This window comes from Tamandua tetradactyla, chromosome 8 (genome assembly GCF_023851605.1).
Source record: "Tamandua tetradactyla isolate mTamTet1 chromosome 8, mTamTet1.pri, whole genome shotgun sequence".
In the NCBI taxonomy this organism is placed as follows: domain Eukaryota; kingdom Metazoa; phylum Chordata; class Mammalia; order Pilosa; family Myrmecophagidae; genus Tamandua; species Tamandua tetradactyla.
In genome coordinates, this window is record NC_135334.1 from 72,906,952 (window position 1) to 72,920,747 (window position 13,796).

General features: G+C 48.2%; 1 long non-coding RNA gene across 1 annotated transcript; it reads right to left on the reverse strand.

Moving 5' to 3' along the window:
• Window positions 1–4,805: 4,805 nt before the first annotated feature.
• On the reverse strand, window positions 4,806–12,003 carry LOC143643465 (uncharacterized). The gene is made up of 3 exons (XR_013156292.1): window positions 11,924–12,003; window positions 5,364–5,535; window positions 4,806–4,897 (listed from the first exon to the last, which is right to left on the reverse strand). It is a non-coding gene; the product is annotated as an uncharacterized LOC143643465 (long non-coding RNA).
• Window positions 12,004–13,796: the final 1,793 nt, after the last annotated feature.

A 13,796-nucleotide genomic window follows, 5' to 3' on the forward strand; every position in this document is an offset into this window, starting at 1 on the left:
AGCTCCCTTCCCTTACCCCTGCTCAGCCTCTGCTTTCTCATGACCTGCACTGACTTAAGCCACTTACCTACTCCCTTTGCTCTCATGTCTTCCTGCTTCAGCCCCTACTTTCAATGACTTTGCTCCCTTCTCAGATCTCCAAATTCCTCAGAGGAATGGCTGGCCCACCTAAGCCTTATTGCCCCAGCTTGGAAAAAACTTTGGGGTTAGGTCACCTCTGAGATTTCTAACAAGCTCATGGAGCAGCTGCCCTGGGACACTCTGCTGCAGCCTAAGGGAGGTGGGGGGAATGAGGAACAGGATGAGGGGGATACCCCTATAGCAGAATGCCAGGCACGACAAACACTCTGGGACTTGATATGTTTGGAACTGGAAGTGAGTGTGCCCTTTCCTCCAAGCTGGTCACACCACACCCTGGTCTGAGTGTGGCATGTCTGTTCATAGGAGACTGGACCAACAGCAGCAAGGTGAAAAGGAGAGGGCAGTCCCAGAAGACTTCATCCCTATCTCTACTTGCTGACAGGCTCTCCTGGGCATTAGAGCTGAGCTGGTCTAGGTGTCCTGGAAGGCAGCATCAGAACCAGATATGGACATTTTACAAGGGGAAAGACTTCAGTTTAACTTTAGAAAAACCTTTCTCACAGACAGAGCTGTCCCACCACAGGCCAGTGAGGGACTTTAAAGGTAGTGAGTTTTCCATTGCTAGAAGAGCTCAATAAACACTGGGTGACTATCTGGATTTCTACAAGGTTGAAGTGGTTGAACTAAACATCCTTTGAGGTCTCTTCCAGCCCTGAGCTTTGAGTTTTGGAATACTTAGTTGAACGAATGAAGATGGTTGAATGATAACTAATTGCATTGTTGGTCAAATGAAAGTTTATTTATTAGAGAGAGTGAATGAACGAATGAATTTAGCTGGTTGCTTCAATGAATATAAAATGTTGGATTGAAGATTGGTTCATTCGTTGATTAGTTTGATGTAGGTTGATTGATTGCAAGAATGAATTAATAAATATAGTTAATATTTAACCAGTGGGCTGGTTAAATGAGTTTGTTGACTAATGGGATTGAGTTGCTTAGTTCCTGCTCTGCTCTATTATCTTGCCTTTCATCCGTCTTGATTTTCTTTTCCTCCAAGTGTCTTAGTCAAAAAGAAATGTTTTGATTTGTGCATCAGGTGTGGAAAATATTGTAGACAAAGATTCTTTTTTGCACAATCATGATTACACTTTAGGTAAATTTGGTTTCCCAGGCATGTGCCCATGGTGACCATTCTAACCTGCCTTGGGACTGACAGAAGATCTGAATTTAGCTTCTCAGCTTGGAGAGTGGAACTGAAGGTCACAGCCTGTCTGGCCTAGACCCCTGGGCCTCGTTTGGGTCCTTCATGTGTAAGCAGAAAATGCCGACATTTTTTGTGGGTGTGCAAGGGATGCCTGTTTGGCAAGAAAATATGTTCCCAGACATCCTTTCAAGGTGCCTAGGACACCACTGGTGGAATCATCGCACAGGGAGCTGGAACACTGTCGAGGGGGTACATTCTAACAACTCATTGTTTAGATAGTTGTGCCTTTGGAGTAAGATCTCTGATGAATGCAAGTGGACTCAAGAAGGGATGTGTTTGAAGCTGTTAATGGCTAGATAACCAATTATTGCCATTAACACCTTAACGTAGATCAATTTGACTTTTCAGCTGAGCTTAGTGTCCTTAATAGGGTTCAGAGAGACCTGAGCATGGACTGGATAAGTGTAGACACGGAAAGTGAATAGGAAATAATCTGGAGCTTGAGTAGTATCCTGGACTGTAGACCTAAGCAAGGGAGTATAGTGAAATCCTGTGCATGAGGAGCAGCAGGGGCACTCTGGAAGGATTTGCAGGGAAGTGAAATGCAGAAGGAGATCCAGAGACATTTCCCCAGGACTGTCTCCACCCGGCCTGGGTGCGAAGAGAGATAATTCGCTTGTCTGATTCTCCTTATCTTGCCTTGTCTCTGGGAGCCAGAGAAGCAAAAAACTTTAGAACTGCATGTAACTGGTGTATGGTCACTCCACCAGTTTAGGGTACAAACTATGGTCACATTTTCTTCCACATTGATTGCTTGAGCTCCTACAAGATCTTATCAACAGTAAGTCCAATCTGTTCCTCCAAAGGCCTTCTCCCCCATTCCACAGAAGTGCTCAAAACCCTCAGGGACCAGCTTTTTTCAACCTAGACCACTGTTGATCACCAGCCTTGCTGCATCTTGCTGCTAAGAGCTCCAGCAGTCCCACCTCTCATTTACAATCGTGAGCTCAGGAATTTGCCCTAGGAGGAGGGTCCAAAGGGGTTTCTAGTTCTATATCCCTAGAGTTCAGCCTGCTCACCAGCATAAGTTCTTCTGCCCACACCATTGAGTCCCCCTTAGGGATGATGCAGTGGTTCTTTCCTACCAACCACTGGTGCTATTGGGATATTTATTTTAAGAGAAAGTTGAGTAAGTTTGACTCTCACAATTAAAGGGCTGGGCTTTTTCCCTTTGTACTCAGAAGCTCCTTTGTTCTCTGCAAATTTGTTACCTTTCTTTCCAGCTCTGCGTTCCACTGGTTCTTGGGAAAGAAGTTTTGACCTCCCAGGGCCTATTTGCATCTGATAACCACAAGTGACTGCCCAAACAGAGAGGGCCCCTGCAAGGTGACTTACTAAGTCCTCCCCCAAGGACAAGGGACAAGAAGGTTCCTGCTTCTGTACAATCCTGGCCTCCTCCAAGTGCCCCAAAAGGAAATGACTTCACTGACCATTAGTCGAGGATGTTTACGCTGTGCCACCAAGTTCCTCAGAAAGGCCTCAGGGGCCTCTTAGGGGTAGAGGGCAGGAGAGGGGAGGAGAGGCGAAGGGGAAGTGCCCTCATACTGTGCACCTCAGCACCACCACCTGCCTTGCATCTCACCAGCTCCTCCTACCTCCTCCAAACCCAAAGCCTTCATGTAGCTCTTGGATAACTTTTCCTCTGATAAAAGGACTCTGCAGCTAAAATATGTTGCTGTTGCTTTTAAATAGGCAGGCCACCTTTCATTGCCTAGAGCAGAAATTCCTGATTCGGTCATCCAAAGTCAGCTTGAACACTCTCCCTGCCCAAGACCAAAGAGGCCACTAGGAGGCCTGAGGCTGAATCCTCAGATCAGCATGGGCAGAGCTGTTACCCTGCAGCTGCAAGATCAGATGGGATTAGAGATAAGGCAGCATTCAGCCTTCACCCCTCCCACAATTTGTCCTTGCTGGAGGGACCCTTAGGGTTTGTGGAGTTCACTCCTTCACTGTACACATGGGGAAACTAAGGCCAACAGAGGGTAGATGATGCACCCACCATGAGCCTCCGACTCATTGTCCTCTGTGCTCTTCCCTGGGCTGGGATGCTGAGAACAGACCACCTTGGGTTTGGTGCGTTGTTACCTCTCAGTTCTTAAGCCTCTTCCGCCAGGACAAGGTGGAAGCCAGGTCACTGGAAAGCCAGGATAACCAACTGGAGGCAGCCACCTTCCACCTAGGTGTGATGGGGACACCCCTGACCCTACTCTCAAGCATTTCCCTCCCTACACTCCCCCTCCTGCCCTCTTCTCCCAGCTGACATTGCCCCATTCACTTCCCTATCCTGTGACCCCAGGAAACTCCTTCAGGAACGGGATGACAGAATGGGGCATAAAACAGGCTGGAAGGGTAGGATGTCCAAATTAGTTTAGTCAGTAAACTGTCACAGGCAGGCACTGATGATGGGTCTGCAGGACAGACATTCTTCCTACCCCAGGGGCATTTCCGGACCTGAAGTTCCCAGGTCAAGGGACAGAGCTTCAAAACTTTCTCCAGCAAAGTAAAAGGGGTTTAACAGAAGCCCTGCCCCAGTTGTAGAGGAAAACAGCAAGTTTGCATTCTAGAAATTCTGAGAAGGCCAGAGCTAACTTCTAGACCACTTGTCACAAAGCAATGCCTAGCACAGAACTGATTTCAGAAAAGTTTTGTTAAAGTAAAAAGCTCTTAGCCACAAATGTGTGTCATCTGTACAATGTCTGAATTAACTAAGGCAGCAGGGAGAAGGGAGGGAGAGATGGACAAAAAGCAATGATAGTGGATCAGTGCAGGGACAGAGGGAAAGACAGAGAGTGTGGTCCAGATGAAGGCCCTGACCCTGCCTGGGTGGGGGAATCTGGGAGGAGGAGACTTCTAACTTGAAATCTGGGTAATCTATGGGAGTTGGGCAGGCCCCAGGGGTAGGAGTTGGAGGAAGGTGGTCTAGAACAAAGAGGTGGCTCTGGTAGAGGCCTCAGTGTGAGCTAGAACTTGGAGGTATGGGGTCTCTTAGGAAAGAGGTGGTACTACGTCCCTGGTAGGGGTCAGGGGGTAGATGGCTGATCAGGGAAGGCCACACAGTTGAGTGAGGGCTGGGCTCTTTGATCCCCTAGATACCTGCCAAGATAGAGCCTGGGAGGAGCCTTCAGTCCTTGGGGGGTGGCCTCAACTCATAGCCTTGCAGGAAGAGTGAGCTAACTTTAGCCTGATGGCTTTCTTCCTGACAACTCCAACCTCTTTCAGGTTGCCTCCTTTAGCTCTGCCTGACACCTGCCTTCCAGGAGGCGCCACTTCTCTGCCTATAGTCGCCACCTACCAGCCCACTCCAGCATTAGGCCCAGAGATGGGGTGCGTTGAAGGTGACTGGGTAGCTCAGTAACAATTTGTTATCCTGGCTCTTGAAAGCCAGAAGAGGCCATGGGGATAGTCTAGTGCAAAATTTTCATTTTACAAATGAAGAAACTGAAACCAAGACACAGGAATTGTCCAAGGCTATTCTGTGAATTGGAGACAGAGACAAAATTACATCTCAGGCCTTCTGAACCCAACCGAGAGCCTTCTTTTTCTGCTTAGAACCTGTGGACAGGAAAGAAGCCTTTTAGGTAGAGCAAAGTCAATTTGAGACACTTTCCATTGAAGTTAAATGTGTTGACTTTAAGAGATCCCTTGGCACTAGTTTAGTTAAAAACTCAGATGTGGGAACTGATACTTAGGGCAGCCTTTTCTATAACTTGCATTGTAGCTGGACCAGAATATTCTCAAATAATTTGTTTAGAGTATCATTAATGTGAAGGTACAAAATTTTAAAAATTGGGCGGTAATTTGCAGATATCCATGAATACAGGTGGAACCCTTAGGAAACTGAGAAGCCCAATTTAAGAAACCCTGGGGTAGAAGGTCAGATAGTCCTGGAAATAGTTGGGGACAGGCCAGGTCTAAGCTGCAGAGTCAGTTGTGATGGCACAGAGTGTGGGGCTGGACTCCTGCCCTCTGTCCGCCCCCCACCCCCCACCCCCCAGTTCTCTCCCTCTGATGGGTTGACCTGGAAGTGCCTTTTATGTGATTTCAGCTATGTGGAAATCTTCAGCTTCCAGACAGAGCTTAGAGTCCTTTCCTAGCTCTTGCCGAGTGATCCAGGCCTGGCAGGATCATGTCCCTTTCTTGGCCTTCCATCTTCTTCTGGAAGATGATAGAGGAGCCTTTACCTGGAGCAACTGGTGAGGAACCGTGAGCGTGGGGATTGGGGGTGGGGTGGGTAGGAGAGAACCAGGACCATTCATTCTGCAAACTGAGTAATATTTCTGGTAGTTTATAAATCAAGAGCTGAGAGGGTCATCTAATCCTTTACTCTACTTCAGAGGTGTCATCTTTCAGAAATAATTTAAGAGGAAAGGGCAAGGCCCCAGAAAGGATCGATAATCACCTCTTAGTTACAACCCAAATTCTGCCCTCAACCTGAAGCTTACATGCAACCCTAGGAGACTGACAGGTCCCCTCTGAGCTCCCTCAGGCCTGGGCTTCCTCCTCTCCACAGCGCCCTCATAATGTTATCATGTTGTCTGTATTCCCATCTTCTCTCCACCACCCCACAGGATCTAAACCTCTTCAGGAATGGATCCCCTTTTCTGTTCTATATCTCCAGAGCCCAACAGTTTGCCTACCCCCAGAGGAGGCACCCAAAGAATTGAACAAATCAGACACACAGCCTGAGGCCCTACAACAGCTTCTCCACACAAGGGACCATCCTGAAGGAAGCAGAAGCCAGTGGCAAGCCAGGAAAACCAGAGCTGGCACACAGCGGGCCTCAGCACTGAACTTCTGGGGAAAGGAAGGCAGCTGACCTTGTTGAAGGAAGCACAAGAACAGAGGCCTCTTCTGGTTCCTCTTTAGCCAGCTTCCTAGACTAGGATCAGCAATGCCCAGGATTTCAGGCATGTCTGCCTCTGCCTTCTAAAAATACCCAGGTATCCCTGTGCCTCCCAGATGTTGAGTGCTGATCCTGTGATTTCCCTGCTAGCAATAGGGCAGCCCTGACATGGGCAGCTGGAGGTAGCCCAAGCAGATCAAACCACTTCCTTTGACTCCTCAAGCCCCAGCCTATCAGAAGCTTGGCTCAGCCCCCTCTCTTGACCCTTGCAAGGCAAAAGAGGGTAGAGGCCAGACTGCCTAAACTGAGAGACTGCAGAGATTGTTGATTTCAGTTCCTTGTGGGGATAGAGGGGGGAACTGAGGTTAAAGGACTTGCCAAGGGCACTTGTGACAGTGAGGTCCTCCCCACTCCACTCCTCAGCACCCGTGTGGATGCCGGCTGCTGCTCCACTTTCCACATGTTACCTGGAGTCCAGGTCTTTGAGTCCTGATCTGACTTCCTCTAAACTGCTGTAAGCTCCTGACTGCAGTGCTGGGAACAATCCCTCTGGCCCCTGGTGCCTAGAAGAGTATCCAATCCAGAGTGGGTTGGATTAAGCCATGTAGTGGCAGCTGGGCTGTGTACAGAGTCCTGGGCTGGGAGACAGAGCCTCTGGGTTCTAGTCCAGGGGCTCACTGTATGTCCTCATCAATTGCCCTTGATAAGCCTCAGTTTAATGGGGGCTGAACCAGATGGTGTCTAAGGACCAAGCCAGCTCTGCAGTCTTGAAGCCATAAGTTGATGTCCTATTGGGTATCCCTGTTCCTTCCTGTGCCCTAGTGTGTGAGGGGGAGGTGGGACATCCTGCTGGTTCAGCTTCATGCCTCTGAACTCCCCACCTCTGAGCCACTCTCCAGTTAGGTGCCCGAGGTAAACACACCTTCCTCCCACTTACTGTGAGCTTGGGTAGGGCACTTCCCTTTTCTGGGCCTCAGTTTCAACACCTCTAAAATGGAGATTATGTCTCTCTTACAGGAATGTTGGGAGGATCAAAGGAGATTCCACCTCTTAGATTTCAGGTCATAGCTCGCCTCCTGCAGAAAGCTTACCCTGACCTCCCAGGATGACTCAGGTGCATTTGCTGGCTCTCCAGTTCTGTCCTTCCCTCCCTTATACTGTGTCCACGCTGTGTGGTCATTGTCTTTCTCTACATTCATCCCTCACCAAGCAGAGGGCTCCTCAAGGCCAGGAGTGCCCAGGGCCCAGCATAGGATCTTCACAGATGAAGCACTGGGAACGTTTGTTGACAGACAAAGTGAGTGAATACGGCCTGGGGTAAAAGACTCTGGAAAGTCAAAGGGTTGGTCAGAAGTAAGAGAGTTGGATTTAAGAGGACCTTGCTGGTGACTTTGACAGGGTAGCTCTGGTGTAAGGACAGCAAAAGCTGCCTGGAGCCTTTCCCCTTACTTCTGTGCTTGGTGAATTCATCCTTCTGGGCAAGCTGCAACTTCCCTGAGAAACCTGGTCACCCTCTCCCCTGGGCACACTTCTCTATTACACTTTTCATTATGGGGTTTCTTCAATGTCTGTCTTCCCCCTCAGGTGGTGAGTTCCCTGAAGGCAAGATACCAAAGTGCCTAGAACTGGATCTGGCATTAGCACATTAAAAGTTTGCAGAGAAAGAATGGATGGAGGAAATGATTGCTGAATCTGATTTGGGATTGAATTGCCCTTTTGATGTCCCTTGAGGATGATAAAATAGAGGGGCAAGCTGCTACCTTCCTTCCGGAGAAATCCTCCAAGCATGTGTGGGTTAAATGCAAGCTGGTGAGGATTGATAAAAAGCAGTGAAAATATATTCCTTAATCCCATTTTTGTGCCTAGTTTTTTTTGTGTGTGTTTGCTGAGGGAGGGCTGCACAAACCACATTCTAAGCCAAAAAGGCCTCTGGTATGTAAAAGATGTTCTTTAAGCCCTTATCTGAACACATTTACTCCTACTTTACACATTAGTTTTACACCCTCAGTTGGTCACCTGGTTGTAAACAGTTAAAGGATAATTGGCTATTGGCTTTAATTAAGAAAAATGGTTAATTGGCAACAGATGTTGGGGGTAAGATGCTGCTTCAGGCAGGCAGGCAGGTACTCACAGAGGCAGCAGAGAGATAAAACAGCTGTCAGGCTGGTAAAAGGAGATAGAAAAACAAAACAATACCAAGCAGACAAAAGCACTTAAGAGGACTTGGGACCATTTAGTTCAGGGTCAAGCCTCCCTAATAATAAATGCCCCTGGGCACATCACTGCATTTCTGCTCTGGGCAAGTCCCTTTCTGGACCTCAGTCTCCCCATCTGTAAAATGAATAGGTTCCATCTAGGGCTCTGAGAGTTTATGACTCTCCAGGAGTTTACTCATGTAAGGTCTTCACTTTCTAACCATAACGGTCAATGAGGTTTCCTGAAGGTCGAGTCCCCAGTCTCCTGAGGTTTTTGGTAATCAGGTTTTACTGCCACAAACTCCCAAATGGTTGAGCCTGTTCTTAGGGGTAGTCCATTGCTGTGGCTGTCTGGGCTGGGACCCCAAGGAGAAACAAAACTCCCAGGAGCCAGCAGTAAAGGCGGTGGCCTCTGGTCTGCTTGCTGTCTACAGAAGTGAAAAGGAAGCCTGGTTCTGAGTAAAACGGAAGTATCTGAGGTCTGACAGTTGCTCTTAGAGGGCTACCAGGAGGGAAGTAAAACTGGGCACCTGGGAGCTTCCAACCTGAAAACCCATGAAAATAACTAAATGTAAGCCTGGTTAGCTTGTGCTTAGTGTTGTCATCAAGATCTGAACAAGGTTATGGGGGCTCAGAGGCCAGAAGATTAATTCTGACTTGGGGGAAGGAGGTAGGCATTACAGAAACAGGGGTTTTGAGCGGGGGGTTTGAAGAGTGAATAAGAGTTATCAGGCAGAGAAAAGGGTGAGAGAGATTGAAGGCAGAGGGATCAGCATATTCAGAAGTACGAAGTTGCTCAAAGAGCCTGATGAGTTGCTGGAAAAGCGCATTGGTGTGGTGTGTTTGGAACAAAGGGTATCTAAAATGGCAAGACAGAGGGATGAGGTTGGGTGGGCCAGCTGGAGTCGTGCAGGGAAGAGCCTTGAATGTCATATTAAGAAGATTGGGCTTAATTTGTAGGACGTTAGGGAGCCATAAATGGGTCCTCAGGAGAGGGATACATGGTCTCAATAACATTAGAAGGCTTGCTTTGGCTGCTAAAAGCAGAGGACAGAGGAGTGCAAAGTTTGGGGAGAGGCAGGAATGGCTGCCAAGAAGCAATGGCAGTGGACTGGGTAAGATGGATTGAGGTTGCCTAAGTCAGGGTCAGGCTGAGCATCTGTTGAGAAATTAAAACTCTTCAGGAGCTACAGAGGTGTAGAGGAAATGAGAATTGAAACCTAAGCCCTGCTGTGGCAGGTGTGCTCTGGTCTGAGTAGGAGCTGTTAGCATGGGAAGTGAAGAGGGCTGGGGTGACAGGCAGCCCAATTCTGTGGGAGGTGGGAGAGCTTGTGAGGGAATGCTGGAGGCCTGTCTTCAGGTCAGAGCACTGTTCTGGGCTGGGGAAGGGGAAGGACCATGTCCTAAGGGAGGACAAGGAGCAGTCTGCCACTGACTGCTGTGGACCCCCGCTAAATCCTTGACCCATGCTCCCATGCTCAGGGAATGTACTACTCTCTGCCAAGCCTCTGCTCAACAATTTCTCCTACGATAATACTTTCCTACCCCTCTTTTCTGTTTGTCCAGGTCTCAACACCCCGTGGTTCCTGCCCAGGCCCTGCTAGCCCCTCCAGAGAGCCTGCCCTGAGCAGCACAGGCTTCCCTCAACCCTGCTACTCACTCTGCCTGAGCCATGTTGTGATTATGTCTTGCCTTGAGGCATGTCTTGTTCTGTAGTCTGGTTTTCCATGTCACTGTAGCTGCAGGTGTCCCTATCTCATCCTTCTCTGCCCACAGGAGTTTTTTGGGCATGGCAGATAAGTCAGAGTCAGATCTTGAGGCTCCCAAAGAACCCAGCACTGCACATGCCTGCCCTAAGGCTGGAGCACAGGGAGGTGCTATTCATGGGATGGGCTGGTTATTTCTTGATCTGGGGAAAGGCTTCTGGGACAAGGTCTTGGCCTGCTTGATCTGAATGGAAATATACAGGTGGAAGGTGCTGTAGGAGGACCAGGAGGATCCTAATGGTTCAGATGAAGAGATTTTAATGAAGAGACTGCTGTACTGAGGTTGGGATGGCTATGAGAACCTTAAGGCACCCACCCAGAGACTAGCAAAAGTAGGAAACTGCTACCCTTCCTGGGCTGATGGAGGAGGGGTGGAAATGGTGTTTTATGAGCTGATTTGAGTTTAGGGCTGCCTGGTAGGAACTGTTATCAGGAAGGGAGTGGGGAAGATACCAAAGCAAGAGGAAAGTAGGAGAAATACCCTAACTTCTCTCTTCTCTTGTCTTCCTGTCTCCTTACTGGTGCTTCTCATTGTCTGAACCTAAGTGGAAGCCATTTGGCAAGGAGTGCGCTGCTGCAGTCCATAGGACTGGGCCTTCTGGTGCACAGTACAGGGCAGGGGGTCTCGGTGGGGGCACAAATGGAGACAATCCATCTCCAGGTGACTGAAAACTGTCACCTGGAGAGAATATTTGGATGATGCCCATGGCCTTGACACAATCATCCTTGATCATCATTGCTGGGCTGTGGAAGGCTTTCCAGCTGCTCCAGGAAGAAAAGACCAAGCTTTACCTATACATCATTCTGCTACTACTTAGGAAGCACCCTCTGGTCTTGATGGTTACAGAACTAGAGAATGACAGACCTATGTGGGCTTCAAGGGTATCTAGCCCAATAAACACAGCAACTGAGGTCCAGAAAGGGTCAGAGCCGTGCCCAAGGCCACACAGCCTGTCAGGCAGAACTTAGTAGAGAAGAGGTGCTGACAGATGATGTTGAAGGATCCAGATTACAGAGTTAAGTTCATACAGCTAGAGAGTGGCAGGGCCAATATTCAAACAGGTTAATCTGATTCAAAACTTGACCCAATCTCTTAACCAAGACCCTTAGCTAAGTGCCCAAAGTAAAGGAGGGAAGCGTCTATAGTTAGTGTGACCTGGGCCAAGCCACTCTGTCCTTCAGCTTCCCGGCATTCTCTCTTTATGGGCTGCCCACTCACAACCCCACTCTACCTCCCTCCCCAGAGCAGTAGCAATGAGGTTACAGAACAGTGCATGGGTGAGGACAGGGACTGAGGGCTGAAAGGTCTGAAGATCCTCAGGCACACCCTCTCTTATGAGGGCCTTCTATTCTGTGAACTGGTTGCCCAACCTTAATGTTCCACGGCCAATAAACCTTTGGATCTTCAGGCCTTCCAATCTATCCATCCAGCACACTCGCTGGGTGCCAGGCCATGAACTAGGCACTAGACCTTCTTGGCACTGGGGACACAGTGGCAGACCAGACAAACAAGATCTCCTCCCAGAGAGTTAGTGGGGGTGGGGACACTGACAGGAAGGGTGAGATAGGCAATAAACATGCCTACTACAGAGCTTGGTAAACACCACAAAGGAGTGTGTTGTTTTAAAAATTAGAGCAAACATCCAAGCAGGACACCCAAGGTCATAGTTCATCTTTGTAGGGTCATTTCCCAGGATTCACTCACTACTCAGGCTCTTCCCAAACATGGCTCAGGTGATTTTTGCCTGTAGTTTTTGTTCCCCTATTCCTCTACCTGGAGTGCCCAGCTCCCACGCATCAAGGCCCACGTCCAATGTCGCCTTTAGACAGATTGCAGCTGTCCCGGACTTGGAACTCTCACAGCTCTTTGATTCTGTGCTTTGGAATTTCTTAGTCTCAAACAATAGTGAGGGAATTCTAGGTCTTCTCTCTCTCTTCACTTATATTGAGAGCTCCCGTTAATTCAATTTTCCATTTCTCCCTCCCTAAACTCCATAGGAGCAGTAAACATTTGCTCAGTCAAATCAGGCAGTGCAGTTTCCATGGTGAAGGGCTGGGTGCGTCCAGCAGCTGTGAAAGAACGGTTAACCTCTGGACCTTGGAGTAGGACCGTCTTGGTTCAAAAAGTCTGGCCCTTACCAATCCTGTGACCTCTGATAAGCTGACTTACTTAACTTCTCTGTGCCTCAGTTTCCCCATCCTTAAAATCAGGAAAATTGGGTGTTATGAGAATCAGTGGGTTAAAACAATCAAAGCCCTCAGAGCTGTACCTGGTACCTGGTAGGCATTCAAGAAATGTTAGCCATTATTATAGATTGTGCCAGTTGGATGTGCTCATGAACAACTTCACATATCCAAACAAAACTGGTAAAGTCACCTGCTTAATACACAGTCACACTTGGAGATAGGGAGGGTAGGGAACTATATTTCCATTTTTTTTTTTTTGTATGCTGTATGGCGGGGTCACAATTCATTCTTTTTCCATGTGAGTAGCCCGTTATTGCAGCACCATTTGTTGAATTTTGTTTGTTTGTTTTGTTGGTTTGGGAATACATGGACCAGGAATTGAACTCGGGTCTCCCGCATGGCAGGTGAGAATTCTACCACTGAACTACCCTTTTACTCCCTGTATTCCCATTTTGGAGATGAGTGGAGGGTGAGAGAAGGCAAGGGCATTTATTCATTTAACAAACATTTATTGAGCAATTTCCAAGTGCCAGGCACTGTACCTTCCCCGACATCAAAGTTACTGAATCCTGAGAGAAGGGGTTTGGGACCCGGTATTTTAAACAAGCACCCCTAGGTGATTCTTAGCCCAGGAAAGTCTGGGAAAATGCATGGATTCTAGAGTACAAGGGCAAGCAGCTTGCTATGTTCCAAGTTTGGACCTCGGTATTATGGGTGGCAGATTAGTGTGGCAGTTAACAATAGATCAGGGGACCTGATTAATTGTGTACAAATCTATTTGCCACTTATTGGCAAGTTACTTAACTTATCAATGTCTCATTTGTAAAATGAGGATAATATTAGAGTTGTGAGAATTAGTTTATTAGCTTATTTATGGAAGAGCTTGGAACAGTGTCTGCTCCACAGTAACTGTCATAAAGTGTGGGCTGTTATTATTAATGTGCATTAATGTGTCCAGTTTAGATAAGCATCAGCGAGAAGCCCAGGGGTGGTGGATTTGATGCTTCTTACCCTAGGATCTGCTCTGTCTGAAGCGTTGGCGGTGTCTGTCTCATCAGGAAGACTCACCACCTGCTTCCTTCCTCTGGCAGAACTTTCCTGAGCCAAGGAATTCCCTCCCATAGAGACTGACAAGCAGCTCCCAGCATTCTGATGCCACACGCTCTACCCACAGCAGCATGGTGAGAATTAGACCACTTCTTGAGGCCAAGGCTGGACAGGCAGGTTTAGGATTTGGAAGGATCCACTCAGGAGGGCTGAAAATGAGAGAGAGAATGTATACCTGGGGAAGCTTTTCTCCAAAAATTGGGCCAGTTTTGGCTACAATTGGTGCTCAGATTGTCCAGGCCACAAAATACAGGGGTATGGACTTGCCATAGGTAGGGGAAGGGTGGGTGCTCAGAGAGGATGCCCAGACAAGATGCCAAAGTGTCTGCCAGCCCTCCAGGATGCTCATTTTG